Source organism: Phascolarctos cinereus, unplaced genomic scaffold (assembly GCF_003287225.1).
Source record: "Phascolarctos cinereus isolate Bilbo 61053 unplaced genomic scaffold, phaCin_HiC Scaffold_2;HRSCAF=192, whole genome shotgun sequence".
In the NCBI taxonomy this organism is placed as follows: Eukaryota; Metazoa; Chordata; class Mammalia; order Diprotodontia; family Phascolarctidae; genus Phascolarctos; species Phascolarctos cinereus.
The window spans coordinates 294,593,691-294,609,800 of NW_027555625.1; the positions used below are offsets into that span (position 1 = coordinate 294,593,691).

At 36.8% G+C, this 16,110-nt stretch overlaps 1 long non-coding RNA gene and 1 pseudogene across 1 annotated transcript in view; both read right to left on the reverse strand.

The window, feature by feature from the left end:
* LOC110207385 (uncharacterized) overlaps positions 1-16,110 on the reverse strand; it is a 70,620-nt gene that overhangs the window by 28,817 nt on the left and 25,693 nt on the right. The window lies entirely within an intron of this gene.
* On the reverse strand, positions 12,741-13,659 carry LOC110207338 (olfactory receptor 2D2-like; annotated as a pseudogene).

The following is a 16,110-nucleotide window of genomic DNA, read 5'->3' on the forward strand; positions in this document are numbered from 1 at the left end:
TAGCTATGCTGGTTTTACGAAGAACCTTAGACAAACCTTCAGAATGTTTAATGAATTAAAATATATGGGCTTTTAGTCACTGTACAAACGTTTGTGATAATTGCAAGCCTCTTTATATTATTCCCATTTTTTTCGCTGACACTACCAGATTGTGAGCTAAAAGACAGTGACTCTTTGCACCTGTTCATTACCATCTCATATACAACAAAACGCTAAGCACGAATTCAAAAGATATCCTCTGCTCTTCCTGCTAAGTCAGAGAGTCAATGATTTTATAGTTCCTGGCAGCTCTCAAGCAATTCGCTGTAACTTAGATGGCATTCTCATTTTTTCTTATTGGGAGAATGGGTATGTGCTGTGAGAACGGGCATGGTTCTGCTGTGGGAATTCTACAAATATTCAAATTACCATTAGACTATACCAGAAGAACATTTTTTTTTATTGCTAGATCCTTTTCATTTTTGCCATTGCATCCTAAGTACCTAGTGCTGACAGTAGTAGGTGCTTAGTGAACGCTTATTTACACCAGGAATAATAGCCTGGCATATAGTGGGGACTTAATTATAAGTTTTGATTTATTTCTAGAAGAAGTGTGAATCCTAGAGAGTATTCAAGTCACATCTGTCCTTAGGAAAGCAAATTCAGGGAGTCTAGCTAGGACCATATCAGAGTGCAAGCCACTATCTACAAGTATACATTGAAGCATGCTACAGTCCTCCAGCGGTTGGTGACAAAAAGATTCAATGTTTTATCTCTTTCTCAGGTCCCTGATGTCTGAAACTCCATCTTAGGGGTTTGACAGAGTTATGCATTTTCTTGAGTTAGGCTAGCTGCTAGCAGGAGTGGAGAACTTGCAGCCTTGAGGCTACATATGGCCTTCTAGGTCCTTGGGTGCAGCCTTTCAACTGAATCCAAGTTTTATGGAACAAGTCCTTTTATTAAAGATATTTCGTCTGTGAACTTTGGATTCAGTCAAAGGGCCACACTTAGGGACCTAGAGGGCCGCATGTGGCCTCAAGGGCACAGGTTCTCACCTGTGATAGAGGAACCAATTCCCTCACCATGTAGAGTGGTCTTTAAGCAGAAATGGCCAAAATGATTGTCATTCCACTCTAGATCAGTTTTGATTACAAAATCACCAGCAGCATTGTCATCAATATCATTTTCATTTAACATTTATAGCTTAAGATTTACAAAGTGCTTACTATCTTATTTGAGATTCACTAGAACCTTGCACAATAAGCGGTATTGTTATGCTCCCACCACACCTTTTTTTTTTTTTTACGAATAAGGAAACTGAGCTGACAGAGGGTAAGAGATTTGTTCTGTTTACACAGCTACTAAATATATGAGGAAAGACTTGACTTTTAATCTTCCTGGCTCCCAGTTTAGCACTCTATCTACTGCTCTTCCTATCCCAAATATAATAAGATGCAAATATCAACTAAATAGCCACTGCATGAAAGGATCTTCTCCTTTCCTATAAACCATTATTCCGTGTTCATGCCATGTCAGTTCCAAAAGAGTGTGTACTGGTGAGAGACATGGCTATCATATTGAAATCAGCTGGGTAGTTCCACTGTGAAGTGGAGAACCCTTAGATATTTAACTTAATGGACAGGGCATTTTGAAACAAAAAGAGAAAGCTATAGTGATACTGCCTTTATCCTTGCTACATCCTAGATCAATCTCCCACTTTTTCAGCAATCCCTGCCTCATTACCCCTTTTCTATCCTAAAACTTATTGTCTCACCTGAAAGTCAGAAAAGACTAGGGCATTATCTCATAGGCTGTGAAGAAAATCCAAATGAAAAATAAAGAAGAGATGAGGAGAAATAGCCCCTGAGGTTGAAAGGGGACTATAAAGAGCAGGTATCTTGTCAAGAAGGCAAAGAGCTTGTTTCAAATTGTTGTAGAACAGTAAAGAAGAGAGTAGGAAGAGAAGTTGAGGCAAAAGGGGCAAAGCAGAAAATTGCCTTAACTCAGACCTTCCCAACAAGTCTCCTTGGTGTCTCAGATATTTGTCTTTGAAATAAGGGCTGATTTTTTGAGCACAGTCCAAATTTAAGGAGTTATGATCAGGGATGGTCTCTAGAGCATCTAATATGCCCTGGAGAATTTCTCCTCATTATGATACTATAGCTATGTGTTATCTTTTCAGAGTGCTTCTCAGGTGGGAGCAAAGAGAAAATTTCAGTGCAGATGCTTCAAAGCTACATCTCCATTCTCAAATTCTGTATTTCTTCAGCCCTCCCTTCATCATACTCTGTATGTCTATGTAGAGAGGTACACAGATGGCGTGACTCACCAGATGTGAAGGCTACTATTTGGGGGGGGGGCATGACCTAAGAAATCTATTTGTCAGTTCATAAGAACATGATCATGAGAATAATTCTAGATTTCAAAATTTGTATTACTAAGAAAAAAAGTTATTCAAAAAGTCTCTAAATCATATTGATCGATGGAATTTTATGGTCTTGGAAGTTTGTTATATTTGGAAATTTTAAAGCATGAATTAGAATTACAGGATCTCAGAATTGGGGCCTCAGAGGCACCTTCATGTGGCACAGTGGATAAGAGTGCTGAAGCTGGAGGCAGGAAGGCCTGGCCTGCCTCAGACATATACTAGCTGGATGATTCCTTTTTTTTTTTTTAAAGAATGTTTTTATTTTTATTTTTCTCAATTACACATACAACCAATTTTTAACACTGATATTTTATAGTTTTTGAATTCCAAGTTCCCTCCCTCCCTTTATCCCATTACCTGTTCATGAGAAGGCAAACACTTTGTTATACATTATAGATATACAGTCATGCAAACCATATTAATCATATTAATATATTAATCACAAGCCTTTGGGTTTGCTTATGTTAATTGTGGCAGTTCATGCATTCTCATAAGGGAGAGAGCTGCCAAATGAGAATTCTATGTATCGAAGTTCTCTGCTGGCAATTCATGAAAATTTTAGCCTTATGTGGAGTTCCTGTCATCTTATGGATTCAGTTACAATTACACTAGGTCTGATGTTTATTTTCTTTTGGGGGGTTTTAGTTCTGGAAAAGTTTTTTTTAAACTTTATTAATTTATTTTGATTTATCAACAATGACTTCCATAAGCTTTTGAGTTTAAAATTTTTCTCCCCCTCCCTCCCCACCTCCCTCCCCAAGATGGCATGCAATCTGATATGGGCTTTACATATACATTCCTATTAAACATATTAGTCATGTTGTAAGGAAGAATTAGAAACAATAGGAGGAACTACCAGAAAGAGGAAACAAAACACAACAGAAGAAAAAAAAATAGCACATAGTATGCTTCTATCTACATTCCAACACCATAGTTCTTTCTTTGAATGTGGATAGTATTTTCCATCATGAGGCTTTGGAGATATCTTAGGTCCTTGTATTGTTGAGAAGGGTTAAGTCTATCAATATTAGTCATTGTACAACGTGGCTATTACTGTGTACAATGTTCTCCTGATTCTGCTCACTTCACTCAGCATCAGACCATACAAGTTTTCAAGGTTTTTCTGAAGTCAGCCTATTCATTATTTCTTATAGTACAATAGTATTCCATTACGTTCATAAACCACAACTTGTTCAGCCATTCACCAATTGATGGACATCCTCTCAATTTCCAAATCTTTGTTACCACAAAAAGAGCTGCTATAACTATTTTTGTACATGTGGGTCCTTTTCCCATTTGTATGATCTCTTTGAGATACAGCTTTAAAAGTGGTCAAAGGGAAATTTTTATAGTCCTTTGGGCATAGTTCCAAATTGCTCTCCAAAATGTCTGGATCATTTCACAACTCCACTACAATGCATTAGTGTTCCAATCTTCCCACATCTTCTCCAACATTTATCATTTTCCTGTTTTGTCATGTTGGCCAATCTGATAGGTGTGGTGTGGTACCTCAGAATTGTTTTGATTTGCATTTCTCTAATCAATAGTGATTTAGAGCATTTTTTCATATGACCATAGATGGCTTTAATTTCTTCATCTGAGAACTGCTTGTTCATATCCTTTGACCACTTATCAATTGGGGAATGACTTGTATTCTTAGAAATTTGATTTAATTCTCTATATATTTTAGAAATGAGGCCCTTATCAGAGATACTGGTTGTAAAAATTTATCTATTTTATTGTATTTTTTTATATATAAAACCAGCTCTTAGTTTTATTTATTAGTTCAATAGTTTTCTTAATTCAATTTTATGATTTCTCCTTTGGTTTTCAATATTCTGATATGGTGTTTAATTCAGATTTTTAATTTGTTCTTTTTCTAGTTTTTTTTACTTGTATGCCCAATTCATTGATCTCTTCTTTTTCTATTTTATTTATGTAAGCATTTAGAGATATAGAACTTCCCCTAAGAATTGCTTTCACTGCATCCCATAAGTTTGGTATATTGTCTCATTATTGTCATTCTCTTGAATGAAGTTATTGATTATTTCTATGACTTGTTAGTTGACCCAATAATTTTTTAGAATTACATTATTTAGTTTCCAATTATATTTTAGTCTATCTTTCCATGGCCCTTTATTATACACATAATTTTTATTGCATCATGTTCTGAATAGGATGCGTTTAATATTTCTGCCTTTCTGCATTGGATTGTAAGGTTTTTATGCCCTAGTACATGGTCAAATTTTGTGTATGTGCCATGTAGCACCAAGAAAAAAGTATATTACTTTCTATCCCCATTCAGTTTTCTCCAAAGGTCTATCATACCTATCTTTTCTAATGTTCTATTCACCTCCTTAACTTCTGTCTTGTTTATTTTGTGGTTAGATTTATCTAGTTCAGAGAGGGGAGGCTGAGGTCCCCCACTAGTATAGTTTTGTTTTCTATTTCTTCCTGTAACTCCCTGAACTTCTCCTCTAAGAATCTGGTTGCTATACCATTTGGTGCATATGTGTTTAGTAATGATATTACTTCATTGTCTATGGTGCCTTTTAGCAGGATGTAGTTTTCTTCCTTATCTCTTTTAATTAAGATCTATTTTTGCTTTTGCTTTGTCTGAGATCAGGATTGCTACCCCTGCTTTTTTTGCTTCAGCTGAAGCATAATATATTTTGCTCCAGCCTTTTACCTTTACCCTGTGTGTGTCACTCTTTTTCAAATGTGTTACCTATAAACAACATGTTGTAGGATTATGTTTTTTAAACCATTCTGCTGTCTGCTGCCATTTTATGGGAGAGTTTATCACATTCACATTCACAGTTATAATTACTATCTGTGCCTTTCTCTCCATCATTCTCCCCCCCTCTCTGTTTATGCTTTTCTTCCTCCTTTCTCCTTTTCCCTCCTCACCAGTGTTTTGCTTTTGACCACTGCCTCCCTTAGTCCAGCCTCCCTTTATTAGCCCTTTCCCTTTTCTTCCCCTTTACCTTTACTGCTTCTTCCCTCCCTTCTATCCACCCCCCATTCTTTCCCCTTTTCCCTCCTACTGCCTATAGGGCAAGTTAGACTTTTATACCTAACTGATTATGTTATTCCCTTCTTGAGCCAAATCTGATGAGAATAAGGTTTGAACAATGCTCATCTCCCTCCCTTCTTTCCTTCTTCTGTAATAGGTTTTGTGCCTTTTCCTGTGATGTAATTTACCCTTGTCTGACTCCTCCTTTCTCAGTACATTTTCTTAGATCAAATTAATCCACTTACTTGAATTCATTTAACCCACTTGATTAGATTTTTTTTTATCATTACATCAAAGTCAACTTATATCCACCCCCTTTATGTATACTCCTTTAACACTGGTGTAATAATAACACAGTTCTCAAGAGTTACAAGTGTCAACTTCCCTTGTAGGGATATAAACAGTTTGTGCTTATTAACTATATATTGTATCTTTCTGTCCCATTTACCTTTTTATGTCTCTCTTGAGTCTTGTATTTGAAGATCAAATTTTCTGTTGAGCTCTGGTCTTTTTATCAGGAAGGTTTGGAAGTCCCCTCTTTTGTTGAATATCCATCTCCTCTCCTGAAAGATCATGCTCATTTTTGCAGGGTAGTTGATTCTTGGTTGTAATCCAAGCTCCTTTGCCTTATGGAATATCATATTCCATGCCCTATGGTCTTTTAATGTAGAAGCTGCAAGGTCGTGTGTAATCCTGACTATGGTTCCATGATATTTAAATTGTTTCTTTCTTTCTGCTTGCAGTAGTTTCTCTTTGACCTGGTAATTTGGAATTTGGATACCATATTCCTTGGCATTTTCAATTTGGGATCTCTTTCTGGAGGTGATTGGTAGATTCTTTCTATGGCTATTTTTACCTCTGGTTCTAGGACCTCAGGGCAGTTTTCTTGATGATTTCTTGAAAGATACTGTCCAGGCTCTTTTTCTCATTGTGATTTTTAGGTAGACCAATAATTTTTAAATTGTCTCTCCTGGATTGATTTTCTGAGTCAGTTGTTTCACCAATGAGGTATTTCATATTTTCATCTTTTTTTTATTTTTTTGTTTCTGTTTGACTGATTCTTACTCTCTCATAGATTCATTAGCTTCCATTTGCCTAAGTCTAATTTTTAACAAATTGTTTTTCTTCTATTAGATTTTGTACCTACTTCCCCATTTGGCCAATTGTATTTTTTAGTGATTTGTTTTCTTCAAGGTACTTTTTTTTCGGCTGGCCATTGTATTTTTTAAGGTCTCTTCTACCTCTCTCATTTAACTTTTAAAATCCTTCTCGAGCTCTTCTAAGAAGGCTTTTTAGGCTTCAGACCAGTTCATATTCCCTTTTGAGGTTCCAGATGTGGTTTTGTTGAAAATGTTGTCCTCTTCAGAATTTCTGCCTTGATCTCCATTGTTCTCATAATGTGAATCTATGGTATGTTTCTTTTTGCTCATGGTGTTTGCCTATTCCCTGGCCTTTAAAGAGATTGAGCTCTTCTGATGGGGAGCAGAGGGTACTGACCCAAGCTTCTTATGTTGGAAGCCTATGTCTTGGTCACTGACTTTGTTTGCTGAGGCCTCCTGTTATGGCAACTGGAGGCTGTAGGGTTCTGGCAGCTTACCTGGTGTTGGGCTGGAATCAGCAAGGCTGGAACTCTAGGGCAGTTCTAGGTTGCCTGCTTTGCCTTTCCTCTCACTTTCTTTAGCTCCTTTCAGATGGATGTTACAGAGTGTTTATCAGCCTGGGGCCCTTTGTAGTATTGCTTCCCTTATTTTTGCTGAGGCACTGGGACACCTGTTTGCTGTAGAATGCTGACGCATCTGGTGGTTTTCTGAGCTGATTTCTACCGGTTACCTGCCCTCACTGAGGCACTTGAAGGTCTAGGTGTTGGTGTTTGCCTGCTCCACCACCTGGGTTTCAGGATCTCCTCCTGGTGTGCTAAATTGAGGCTTTCCATTAGCCTGCTGGGATGCTCCCATTCTGTACTGCTTACCTCCCTCAGGGCAAGAGGGGCCTTTCACGTTAATCCCTCAAGTTACCTGAGCTACTGGACTGCTGCTCCCCATCTTTCTTCTGGTTCATCTGTTCCAGGGTTTTTTCTGGGGTGATATTTTCTGGGCTTTCAGAGGTTGGTAGGGGAGGGTGAGAGTGACTACCTTTTCACTCTGCTTGGCTTCCAGAAGCAGAGACCCAATGGATATTTGATGCATAATAGAATTTTAGTGTTGTAAGGGTCCTGAGTTGTCATCTGGTCCAACCCTAATTCTTAATAGCCACTGTAATCACATTTCCAATTATTATCTCCAGTAATAAGTACAGCAATATAACCAAAGGAAGCCATTTCACTGTTGGTCAGGGCAAGCTGCTGGAAAATGTTACCTTACATAAGGATGATTATATGGTGAGGGGCTGCTTGGTGTAATGTAGAGAAAATGACATTGCTGGTGTCTGCATCTTACTGCCAGGTGTATTTTTGCTGTCTGACAGTGGAAAATGTAATAATGAATAGAAAAAGGATAAAAACAAGTCAAAGCAACATGTATTTATAAAGTACCTACTGTGTTCCATGTCCCATGTGAAGTGATAGAGTTTTAAGTAAAGGCAAAAAATAGTCCCTTCTCTCCTAGGATCCCATAATCTATTTGGGGAGACAACATTCAAACAACTAGGTTCAAACAAGATGGATACATGATAAATTGGAGATAATGTCAGAGGGAAGACATTAAGATTAAGGAGGACTGGGAAATGTGTCTTGTGAAATATAGAATATTACTTGATAATTGACAGAAGCTAGGGAAGCCAAAAGGTGCAGGTAAGGAGAGAGATAATTTCAGGTATGAGAGATAGCCAGTGAGAATGCTCAGAAGATAGAGTGTTTTCTGTGTGGTAGGAGCAGCAAGAGGCCAGTGTAACTGGATTACAGAGTATGGAAAGGAGAATAAGGTGTAAGAAGACTGTAAAGGTTGGGGGGAGTAGATTATGAGGTGCTTTTAAATATCAAACTAAGGGTTTTATATTTGATATTGGAAGTAAGAGGGAGCCCCTGAAATTGATTGAAAAGGGAGAGAGAGTTACATGGTCAGAGTTTAAGAATATCACTTTGATGGTTGAGTGAAGGATAGACTAGGGTGAGGAAAGACTTGATCCAGGGAGACCAACAAGAAAGCTATTGAAATGGCCCATTCATGAGATGAGAAGGTGCTATACCATGGAGGTGCCAATTTCAGAGGAGACAGGGGTCATACAAGAGAGATGTTACAAAGGTAGAAATTATAGGACTTGTCAACTGATTAGATATCAATGGTAACAGCGAGTGAGAACTAAAGGAAGATAGCTACTTGATGAGCCTGAGCACCTAGAAGAATGGCGGTACCCTTGACAGTAACAAGAAAGGTAAGAAAAGGGAGTGTTTCAAGAGAAAGAATATGGGTTCAGTTTTGAACTTGCTGAATTTAAGATGTCTACAAGACATCCAGTTTTAAATAGTTTACATCAGTAACTCATACTAGTCATGGTAGTCTAGGGATTCACGATTCTTTCATTCATTTGAGTCACTTTGATCTATTGTCACATCTGTTCTCTGTGATAGGACGAACAGAGGGAGTCTTGGATGTGTCCCTTTGGCAATCTGCTCTGTCTGTAGCCACACTGGCAACTTACCAAAAGCATAAGTATTCTGGACCGACAGAATACTAAAGGGAACCTGGGAGATGATCTAGTTTTCCCTTCCTTCCTTCTCATTAATTGAATTCTTACCCATGCTTTAAATATCCACTTAAATATTATTTATTCCATGACATCTTCACTGATAAGCCTGAACAATAATGGTTTTTCTCCCCCACCCTTATTTTTTTGGCTTGGCAACTCTCATACATATATATCATAAAATTGTGTATTATGGTTATATGAATTTAACTTTGTACATTGTATAAGCCCCATGAGTATAGTGACTGTTGCCTGGATATACTTTGTGTGTTCTCAGCACATAATACAATGTGTTGCATACAGTAGGTGCTTAATTAATGTTTTTGAATGAATGACCTAGTGATTAAGGCACTGGTCTTAGTTTTCTAAGTTTCTGAACCAAAATTTCTGAGACTTTTGCTTTCTCCAAAGGCAAGCTTATTGGAATAATGGGAAGGGTGATGTGGGAGATGCTGTCAGTAACACCATACCTTCTCTTTAGTTCTAGATGAACTGGGTCAATAGCAGAAGGAAGATGAAGGGGACTTAAAATTTGGGAATAAGAATTCATTATTGGGTAAAAACTGTTGAAAAAACTGGAAAGCAGTATGGCAGAAACTGGGCATTGACCAGTATCTTACACTATTTACCAAGATAAAGTCAAAATGGATACGTGACTTAGCTATAAAGAGAGACATTACAAGAGAATTAGAAGAATGGGTCATTTTACTTTTCAGACTTATGCATAGGTGAACAATTTATGAATAAACAAGATATAGAAAGCAAAGATAGGTATAAAATGGATAATTTTGATTACATTAAATTAAAAAGATTTTGTAAAAATAAAACAAATGTAACCAAGATCAGAAGGAAAGCAGAAAATTGGGAGAAAAATTATAGAAAGTTCTTCAGATAAAGGTTCTCATATCTAAAATATATGAAGAACTTTACCAAATCTGTAAGAATGTGAGACATTCCCTAATTGATAAATGGTCAAAGGATATGGACAGGCAGTTTTCCAATGAATAAATAAAAGCAATTTAGAGTCACATGAAAAATGCCTACATCATTATTGATTTTGAAATGAAAATTAAGACAACCTTGAGATATCACTTTGTACCTATGAGATTGGCTAAAATGATTGAAGGGGAAAGCGACAAATGTTGGAGGGGATGTGGAAAAATTGGGACACTAATTCATTGTTGGGGTAATTGTAAATTGATCCAATCATTTTGGAGAGCAATCTGGAATTACACTCAAGGAATTATTGAAGTACCTATACCTTTTGATCCAGCAATACCACCAGTAGGTCTATTTCCAAAAATGATTAGGGAAAAAGGGAATGAATCTATATGTTCTACAACGTTTATAACAGCTCTCTTTGTGGTGTTAAAGGACTGCAAATTGCAGAGATGCAATTGGGAAATAGCTGAACAAGTTGTGGGATATGATAATGATGGACTACTACTATGCTATAAGAAATGATGACCTCAATGGTCTTAGAAAAACATGGAAAGGCTTGCCAAAAAATAATGAAGATTTTACAGTAACAGCAATGTTGTTTTAAGAATGACTTGCAGTGAATAAGTTATTTTGACTATTATAAATACACAAATTAACTATAAAGGACATATGAAGAAAGATGTTATCTTCATCCAGAGAAAGAACTGATAAATAGAAGTATGTATAGAATAATTTTACATATTATATATGTATGTGTGTATATATCTATATCTATGTCTCTCTCTATCTATGTCTATCTCTCTATCTAGCTATCTATTTGTGCTTCATGGTAGCCATCTCTAGAGCAGGGTGGAAAAAAGAAATTTACATTATAATTTTATTGTATATTTTAAAGGAATAGTAAGTTATGTTAAGTTATAGAAATACTTGTCTTATCCATAAATATGTATTAATGTGAAAAAAAAAGAAAAAAGTCTCTAAATCATATTGATTGCTGGAATTTCACAGTCTCGGTGGTTTGGTTATATTTGGATATTTTACAGCATGAGTTAGAATCAGAGGACCTCAGAAATGGGGCCTTCGAGGTAGATTTATGTGGCAGAGTGGATGAGTGTTGGAGCTGGAGTCCGGATGACCTGATCTGCCTCAGACACTTACTAGCCAAATGACTCTTAATCATAAGCCTTTGGACTTGCTTACTTTGATTGTGGCAATTCGTTCATTCCCGTTAGGGAGAAGGATACCAAATAAGAATGCTATATATTAAAGTTCTCTGTTGATAATTCATTAAACTTCTAACCTCCATACGATTTCTGTCTTCCATCTTATGGATCTAGCTGTAATTACACTGTCTGACATTTATTTTCTTTTTTTTTTCCTTCAAGTTTTAAGCCTTTAAAGTTTTTAGAAATCACTAATTCATACATTTTTAGTCACATAATTCCCATTTCTTTTTAACGACAAAATATAAACTAATGTCATATATCAATTTAATTACTGCCAAGTTTTTTACATACAGCGGATCATTTGAATTATGTTAAAATCTTTAGAAAATCATGAAGGAATGGAGAAGTGCTCCTGAATGCGAGATTAGCACATACCCTGATTTTTGAAAAAAATTAGGATAGTGTCTCCAAACTATAAACACTTCAAAATGAAAGCAATGTTTACCAACAGTCAGCATGAATTAATCAAAAACATGTCATTAATATTAGTATTAATGGCTATTTTAATCAATAATATTATTAATAATTAATTATTATTATAGCTAACATTAATATAATAATTAATACATGCCAGGCTCTGTAATAAGCACTTTTTACAATTATTATCTCAGTTGATCCTCACAACAATCTTGGGAGGAAAGTGCTAAGTTCAATACAAAGCTTATTTCTCAAGATACAGATTAATAAATGATAGAACACAATGTCACTAAAACTTTAAACACCTTTAACTCTTTTTCTAATAATAATAGTTTAAGATTAGGTTAGAGAGGCAGGATCACTTAGTAAATATGAACCAGCCTCCGTGTCAAGAAATGTGATATTTAAGTCACAGCTATTGACTATGTCACCCAGGGAAAGTCACTTAACCCATCCATGTCCCTGGACAACTTTTATGTAAGACAACGTATCTTACAATATTTTCCAGTCTTCATTGGTAGAGGGAGTATCATTAATTTCAGTTCCCTACAGCAACAAAATGACAGCTCCATATTTATGTCTAAAAGGTTAACTTTTACATGCATCTCTCAATTAGATTTCCAGTGATCTGATTGCCTTTCTTTGTTGCCATGAGTCCTTTTGCCCCAGATTGCTTTGTTCTCCAAAGTCCAGTGAAAAATTTCAAGGATCTTTGAAAACTCCACTTTGACAACACTCTTCCATGAGTTTTCCATATTAGTAAAACTCTACCCAAATCTCAGGAGAGATTCATGCATCACCTTGAGCTTCTCTCAGTAATTGAATCATTGAAAGGATGATCTATTTTATCTATCCATCTATACACATATAATACATATATGTTTACAAACATATAAATGTACATAAGTATATATAGGAAGTAAAAGCACCATATTTTCATCCACTGCCCACCATCAGTCACTGGAAAACGGTCATTTTCAGCCAGGGGTTTAAAAGTTAAGTCTCAGAGGTTAAGAGATGTGGCCAAATGTATTTACACCAAAGATCAGTATTACCTCCTTTTGACTGTATTCCTGAATGCCCTCATCACATCTTTATTCCTCAAGCTGTAGATGATAGGACTGAGCATAGGGTTTATGACACTATAGAACACAGCAACCTGCTTCATCTTCATCTTGGAAGACTTGAGTGTCATATAGGAAATTATTGCTGTTCCATAAAAAAGGATAACCACAAGGAGGTGGGATCCACAGGAGGAGAATGCTTGAGTCTCCCTGATGTTGCCTTTATGCTGACCACAGTCAATATGATGAAGCTATAGGAGACCAAAATCAGTGAACAGGTGCAAGGATAATCCCAACACCCAAGAAGAAAATGGCTATTTCTGATTTATGATTGTTTCCAGATGCCAGAGTCAAGAGCATTGGGGCCTCACAAAAGAAATGATCAATCCTATTGTCTCCTTGGTAGGGGAGACATAGTGTGAATATAGCATCAACTGAGGATCCAACAATGCCACAGACCCAGCATGCCAATGCCAATTGGCAACATACCCTCCCTGTCATGATGAGAGAGTAATGTAAGGGATCACAGACTGCTAAGTACCGGTCATAGGACATCACAGCTAACACTAAACACTGTGTAGCTCCAAAAGAGAGAGAGAAGAAAAGCTGAGCAGCATAGCCCATAAAGGAGATGAAATTTCTTCTATTTAACATGTGGACTAGGGCTTGTGGAACAATGGAGGTAAATATACCAAGGTCAGACAGAGACAAGTTGCAAAGGAAAAAGTACATAGGTACATGGAGTTGTGAGTCAGTTAGAACCAGGTAGATGAAAAGGAAGCTCCCAAGCACAGTACCTAAGAACACTCCCAAAAACAATACAGCGAGCAGCAGCTGAATCTAAGGGTCATCAGAAAGACCCAGAAGGAGAAATTCTGTAACCCACATGTGATTGTTTTCGTTCATCTTTGGTATTCTTGCTTCTTTTGAAAGGAGCCAATACATACTTGATGTAGCAGTGTAACCATTGCATTATAGAATCTTAGAGTTGAAAGGGAAGTGAGATGTCATCTGGTCCAACCTTCCACCAAACCATCACCATGTGCGGTAATAACATTTCCAAAGATCGTTTTCATTGATGAGTAGTGTACCCTAACAGAAGAAAGCCATTTTGTTGTTTGACAGCTCAAAGCATTAGATGATGTCCCTTGTATAATAAGCCAATGTATGGTGTGTATCATAGTGTAGTTTGGAGGACATTGCTAGCTTCTGAGTTTTAATAGCAACATGTCTGCTGTCAGACAATGGCAGAGTTCTAGGGAGGAGACAAAATGATGAGGGAAGGATCCATTGGAACACCAAAGCAGAATGATCATGGAAATCTCTGCCTTTAGCTTCTTTTCCTATCACTTGTGTTTATGTGCTTGACGGGTAATTGCTCAAAAATCTTGTTGCAAAGAACACTAATGGGAGACTACTAAGTAATGGCCATCTTGCTTTTCCTCCTTTTCATTATTTAATACTAATCCATCTTGAGGCAGCTAGGTGGCGCAGTGGATAAAGCACCAGCCCTGAAATCAGGAGGACCTCAGTTCAAATCTGGCCTCAGACCAAACACTTGATACTTACTAGCTGTGTGACCCTGGGCAAGTCACTTAACCCCAATTGCCTAAAATAAATAAATGAATGAATGAATGATTAAATAAATGCAGGAATGAATGAATGAATGAATGAATGAATGAATAAAATACTGATCCATTTTATGCTTTATGTTCTCTGCTCAAACACTCTCCCTCAACAAATTCTGTAACGCTGTAACATTGACCTCTTTGCTATTACTCAGACAAAATACTCCATCTCATATCTCTGAAAGTTTTCACTGGCTGCCCTCATGCCTAGAAAGCTCTCCCTCTTCATCTACAACTTCTGGCTTTCCTCACTTTTTTCAAGTACCCAATTAGATCCCATTTTATGCAAGAAGCCTTTCCTAATCCCCCTTAATTCTAGTGCCTAGCATCTGTTAATTACTTTCAATTTTTTCTGTATCTCGCTTGTTTGAACATAGTTATTTTCATGCTGTCTCTCCCTTAGACTATGATCTCCTTGAGATCCAGGACCATCTCTTTCAGTCAGTCAATAAACATTTTTAAGTGCCTCATATATGCTAGGCACCATAGTGCTGGGGATACCAAGAAAGGTAAAAGAGAATTTCTACCTTTAAGTAGATCACAATCTAACGTGGCAAACAACATGTAAACAGCTAAGTTTATAAACAAATTATATATAGGACAAATAAAAATAATCAAGAGCAGTATGAACTTAGAATTAGGAAATATTAGGAACAGCTTAGAAGATGGGATTTTATTTAAGACTTGAAGAAAGCCAGGGAAATGAGGAGATGGAAGAAAAGTATTCCATGTATCAGATCAAGCCAGTGAAAATGCCCAGTGTAGGGAGATGGAGTGCCTTTTTCAAGGAACAAAATGGAAGTCAGTGTCACTAGACTGAAGAGTATATATATGTGTGGGGATGCTAGGCAACCGTGTGAGTTTATCGTGTAGGGGTGTCATATGGTTTAGGAAAAGCACTGTGCCCTCCACAGAGATATTGCTTAATAATGCTTTTTGAATGATTGTCAAAGTCAACTCAAATATGACTTGCTACCCGATGGTTTCTTTGATGCACCTATTTAGTAATGGCCTTTCCCCTCTAATCTCAAATATGAGTTTGTTTTTCAATAATTGTTTTAAATTGTGTATTATGCTTTTCTATTTTTAAAATATTATCTGTATTATGAGTAAAAGATCCTTTAGGTAAGAGATTGTGTTTTATCTACACTTTGTTTCCTCAGTCACTAGTATATTGTTCTGCTCAAAGCACATATATAATTAATGGTTGTTGAATGTATGAATCAGTGATCTATCCTCCATTTAATGAAAATGTGAATCAATATTTCTGAGACTATTGCTTTTCCTCAGGGAATATCTATGGGATTATTTGGGGGCAAGGTCTCCCAAAATATTTCACTTTCTCAGAAGTCCTAGATAAACTGGGAAAGTAGCTGAAGGAAATTCAAGAGATGATGGCATAGATTATATCACTGCAGAAGAATGTCACTCAGGACCTGTGACCACCTCATCAGTGCTTCCAGGTGCAGCAGTATAACCACTGTCTGAGTCTGCCCTGTTTTCCTTAACCATTTTCCAGGGTTAGTGGAAACAATATGGTGACCACGCTGGATGAATGTGAATTACTGTTTAAGATTCTCCAAAGTATGTTTTCAATGAATTTTGATATGTATGGTAGCCTTTGTTATGGAAAATTTGAAGGTATTTCTCTGAACTGAGATGTTTCTGTGATGTAAAAGTGAAGTCCCTTTTGGAGAAACTATCAGTAAGTCAATATGGAGACTAAGTA